Genomic DNA, 6000 nt, shown 5'->3' with positions numbered 1-6000 from the left:
TATATAGATGGGCTATGGTGCATTGCAATGCATGGAGGGGTTTGTGCATTGGACCATAAATCTAAAATTCAAAATCTAAATGGCCGATCCAAACCGTTCATCTTGTTCTCCATATTAATATGTGCTTGGAGACCAAATTTTACATTTTTCTGAAATTTTTTACTATTTATTAAGTATTTTACAAAATTGTTGATCCAACGATGGCTGCTGATTTTACTGTTTTGTTAAGCCACCGTTGGATCAACAATTTTGTAAAATACTTAATAAATAATAAAAAATTTCAAAAAAATGTAAAATTTGGTCTCCAAGCACATATTAATATGGAGAACAAGATGAACGGTTTGGATCGGCCATTTAGATTTTGAATTTTAGATTTATGGTCCAATGCACAAACCCCTCCATGCATTGCAATGCACCATAGCCCATCTATATATATATATATATATATATATGGTATACCTACATTGAAAATTTTTATTCTATATATAGGTTGAGAAACATATCTTATACACCATGTCGATTTTTTTTTTTTTTGAGAATTCGTAGTTCTGACATCAACATTAATCCGATTTTAGACGAAAATAACCTTTCTGAATGACCTTTAGGCGAAAATGGCCCTCTCCACCCCTCTGAATGTCTACCCCCCACATCCTCCCATCCCACACTCTCTTCACCACTCTTGCAATCCGCTCTCTCTGCCTCTACGCCCTTATCACAACTCTCAAATCTTAGTAGGCACAGTCCCCATCCTATCTCACACATGGATTGGATTTATACCCATCTGTGCTGCTATATCTAATGTTGACACTCGCATCCCCCCCGTTGTAGCATCTGCTACCTACATACCTGCAGACCCCCCTGCTTCATCTTATCCAACAATAGCCAATGGCTTTTGGTCCACGGATCAGAAATCAACACCGTGCCCAGGGACTCATCGCAGCCTTGAACGGGCATGAGGACTGGAGAAAGCTAAAATCTTGTTTTAAAAAAGAAGTGAAAGGTTGGTTGGGTGATAAGGCGACTCCTGACTTGATGTTAAGGAGAGTAGAAGAGGATATGAAAATAGGCAATGGTGATGTGCAAAGTCAGGAAACAATTAGAAGGGAATCAGAGTTGAATAAGGAGCACCAACAGATCCTCTTGATGCAAGAAAGGTTTTGGCACCAAAGGGCTCGTTTGAATTGGGCTATTTTTGGAGATAACAATACTCGCTTCTTCTACGCAACAGCAGTAACTAGAAAGAGGAGAAACTCAATTCGGGCTCTTAAAGGCGTAGATGGGAGCTGGGTGACAAGTGAAAAAGACATGCGGGCTTTATTTGTTAACCATTTTAAATCTATTTACAGGAAATCTGGAGTCAAACCTATTGCAGATGTTTATAGAGCCGATGTATTTCATGACATGACGGGGATCCCCTCCTCTGCCCATGTGTTGCTAGAGGCCGAGCCCAGTGTGCAGGAGGCCTTCCGTGCCCTAATGACTCTAGGTGCTGACAAGGCAGCCGGTCCAGATGGTTTTAATGCAAGGTTAATCCAAGAAAAGTGGTCCATTTTTGGATCAGCTATCATGCAGGAGGTAAATGCTTTTTTTGCAACTGGGGAGATGCCTTCACACATAGGCAGGTCAAATCTGATCCTTATACCGAAAATAGAGGATGCTGTTCAAGTCACAGACTTTCGCCCCATCTCAGTGTGCAATGTGATCTATAAAGTAATCTCCAAAATATTGACCTTGAGGTTAAACCCTTTTATTGGTTCATGCATATCAAGAGCTCAGAGTGCATTCATTCCGGGTCGAGAGATATCGGAAAACGTCATCTTATTAAGAGAAGTGCTTCATTCATTCGGTCTCACCTCTTATAAGAATAAAGAGTTTTGCTTAAAGGTGGATTTGTCCAAAGCTTTTGATCGAATGGATTGGGATTTTATAAGGTCTTTAATGCCAATTTATAACTTCCCACCGAAATTTGCTAAATGGGTCATGGGTTGTATAGTTTCAGCTCAATTTACTATTGTTCTAAATGGAAAGGGTGACGGGTTTTTGAAACCAGAAAGTGGGCCGAGACAAGGTTGTTCTCTATCCCCATACATATTCATTCTAGGGATGGATGTCTTATCAAGGAGTTTGGCATATCGTGTGAAAACTAGTGCACTAAGAGGAGTTCGGCTAGCCCCCTCAGCACATCCGCTTACTGACTGTCTGTATGCGGATGATTTACTGATTTTTGGGGCTGCAAACAATGAGGAGGCAGGACTGATCCTACACTCCCTTCAAGAGTTTTCTGAGGTCTCGGGTCAAAGGGTGGGACCTCAAAAAAGCTCTATTTGGTTCAGTGCAGTAACCCCACAAGCTGTCAGGAATGTCATTTCTGAAACGTTGCTGGTTCCACTTGACAGCCAATGTTCTTCTTACCTGGGAGCCCCTATTGAAACTAAAAGAAATTCTTTTGATTTTTTAATCGATAAAATTTCTAGTAAACTTCAGATGTGGAAGTGTGCAATGCTCTCTCCTGCTGGCCGACTGGTACTGATCTGTACAGTGCTTATGGCGCTGCCTACCTATTACATGGCCACATCAAGGATTCCCAAGGCTGTGATAGATGAGATCACATCTGTGATTAGAAGGTTTTTTTGGGGAAAAGTTGAGAAGCAGAGATATTTGGCTTTTGTCTCGTGCGAGAAAATTATGCAACCCTTGGAGTTGGGGGGTTTAGGTGTACGGGACCTTCAAGCCATGAATGAGAGCATGCTTTTAAAATTTTTGTGGAGACTAGCAGCGGGGTCAGAAGCATTGTGGGCAAAAATAGTCAAGGCTAAATATTTTCCAAGGAGTGACCTGTGGCATAGTAAAAGAAATTACAAATGCACCGGTTTTTGGAAGAGTATGATGAATTTGCGAGAATTTTTACAACCTTGGGTTCAATGGCAGATTGGTGGGGGTGATGTGTGCAGTGCTTTCGCTCAGCCATGGTTCCAAGGGGCTTTGGAGTGTAAGCCGATAGTGGAAAGTCATAGAAGGTTGCTCGTGAAGGACCTATTGGATGTTGAGAACGGGTCCTGGGATGTGGATAAGCTAATAGAACTATTTGGTTATATGAAGTGCATGGAAATCATCGCAAATGTGGCACCCCCGACTCTTGGTGCCACAGGTGATCGTCTTATTTTCAGCAAGGCTAGCAATGGTACCTATTCAGTGAAAGCGGGTTATGCATTACTTAGAGAGCCGCATGTGCAGTTGATAGTTGGCTCAAAGGAATTATGGGAAATCGTTTGGAGAAGGGGTGATGTGCTTCCAAGAATTAGAATTTTCCTTTGGAAATTAATTCATAAAGCTCTCCCACTAGCAAAAATTATGCAGCGTAGATTTCCTTCAGTCAGCCCGCTATGTGCGAATTGTGGCAGTCATGAGGAGGATGTGCTTCACCTGATACATAACTGTCAATTTGCTCGAGCTTGCTTTCTTGCTGGGCCCCTCGGTCTAAGGACTGATGGCTTGAATGGACATCTTACAGAGGTGCTACAAGGGATCTCTGATAGTCTGGATGAGGAGCAATGGATTTTATACGTCAACTCGACATGGGCAATTTGGCGTTGTAGAAACGATAGAATCTATGGTGGGAAGCAACCTGAATTCAATCAATTCATGTCCTACTTAAATTCTGTCAACTGGGAATCTAAACTGAGCGCTACTTGAATCCTTAGTGGGTTATCGGGTAGGGTACAGCAAATAACAACCTTGTCAGAAATCCGGAATGACTTCTATTGTTTCTCAGATGGGTCATGGGTGCAGGGCTGGTACGGTGGAATTGGTGTGGTGCTGTGGTACAAAGATGAACTGATATCCTACAAATCAAAGTCGGTAAGGGGCTGCTGCCCGTTGCAAACTGAAGCCATGGCACTCAAGGAGTCAATTGTTCTAGCAAGAAGTCATGGGATTGAGTCTTGTTCGTTCTTCTCTGACTGTCTCACTTTAGTTCGTGAGGTTTCGAGCCCGCAACCTCCTATGGATGCTGATTGGCGTGCTTTTGATGAAATCTTGGAAATTTGGAAATTGATGTAGGAAAATAAATTTTATGCGTGTGAGCATGTGCATAGAGGCCAGAATAATTTGGCTGACGACCTAGCTAAGAAGGGGAGGTTAAATGATTGGGATTATACAGGATATACATTTCCCTGTTTTAATTTGTAAAAGGGATATAATTACGGGTGTTGTAATGGGACAGGAAGGGTAGCTTTGTTTCCTATATCTCATAATACCCACTGTCTGTTAGTGGTTGTAACCAACCTACGGGTTTTTTGGATAACAAAAAAAAAAAAAAAAAAAAATTAATGAATGATTTTGAAGTTCAAATATCTCTGTTTGACAATTTATTTATGATGTTTTTAGGTAAAAAGTTTTTTTTTCCTCGAACCATGGACCATGGTTGAGGTCCCTTCTTTTATTTCTTTATTTTCTCTAATGCCATTAATAGTGGGAATCTTAATAAAGATAAAATCCTATTACAAAAAGGGATCGGAAATTAGGCAGGTGGGGTTCAGATCAGATGTTATTGCAAGATCCAATTCAAAATTGAATAACATTGTTTTCTCCAAATATATAAATATAGGTTGTATTGGCCACCATGCATGGCAATTATTGAGGTGAGTTACCATTAATTAATTATTTATTTAAGTAGTTGCAAGTAGGGCTGGCAACGAGCCGGTTTGGTCCGAGTTAGATTAAGTTCATGGCTTGCTTGTTTTGGCAACGAACGAGCCGAACCAGTTTGTGAAAACTCGTGCACCAAAAGTTCAAATATATTAAATATGTATTATAAAGTCAACTATTATAAATTAAGTTTGCAACTAAATTCATACATATCAAAATACTAAAATATCAAATTTCTAATTTCATACAAATATAATTCACAAAAAAAATTCATGCATATCAAATTCATACAAATTTATACAAATTAATTACAAATTCATACCTGAACCAAGTTGGCTTTCCTGCTCAAACTCAATAATTTTAGATTAAATTAATAATGAACTAACTCATTAACAACTTAGTTCACTGACAAACGAATTATTAACAAACAAGTCAGATACAAGATCGTTCCAAGAGTTGGAAGCTTTTTGTTTCCACCATAGTGGCAAGTACAACAGCAATTAATTAATTTGTTATATAATTGATTCATGCCTACGTGGCACTTCTACAAGCAGTGATGTATGCTGCTGTACGTCGAAATATCGTCACCCGGCTTTATTTTCCATCTATGTTGTATGGATACAGGTTTGGATATCTTATCAGATACGATACGGATATAAATATGATGATATAGTAATTTTAAAAAATTACGGATACGATACACCTATTAGATATATTATTTTTTATTATATTATTAATTTAATACTTATTAAATATTAAAATATATATTTTTTTTTTTTTCTGAATTTTTTTACTATTTATTTAGCCACTTTGAAAATTGTTGATCAAACGGTGGCTTAACAAAACGTAAAATCAGCAGCCATCGTTGAATCAGCAATTTTCAAAGTTGCTTAATAAATAGTAAAAAAATTTAGAAAAAATGTAAAACTTGGTCTTCAAGCACATATTAATATGGAGAACAAGATGAACAGTTCAGATCGACTTTATAAAATTTCAAATTTCAAATTTGGACCATATGCATATCAACCCATATGCTACCAAATAGATATTAGTCACACTCTCTCTATATATATATATATATATATAGTTTCGGGTACTTATTCTTCGGTCAGGACAATAATTAATACCACAGCAAAATATGCTTTATTATCTATATATATATATTTTAATTCCTGTGAGAAAGTGGAATTAAAGGATCATGCATATGCTAGGTTTGGCATATGACTGGTGCAATAAATTAATTATAAGCCATTCAGAGATGACGACAATGCCATTATCTTTAAATGGCAATTAATTCTATTATAAGCAAACCTCTCTCTCTCTTTCTCTCTCATGATCTTCTAATTGAGGTTT

This window comes from Carex rostrata, chromosome 1, assembly GCF_964058835.1.
Source record: "Carex rostrata chromosome 1, lpCarRost1.2, whole genome shotgun sequence".
NCBI classification, from domain to species: domain Eukaryota; kingdom Viridiplantae; phylum Streptophyta; class Magnoliopsida; order Poales; family Cyperaceae; genus Carex; species Carex rostrata.
The sequence above is the reverse complement of the archived record's forward strand: the minus strand, read 5'-3'. Positions refer to the sequence as shown.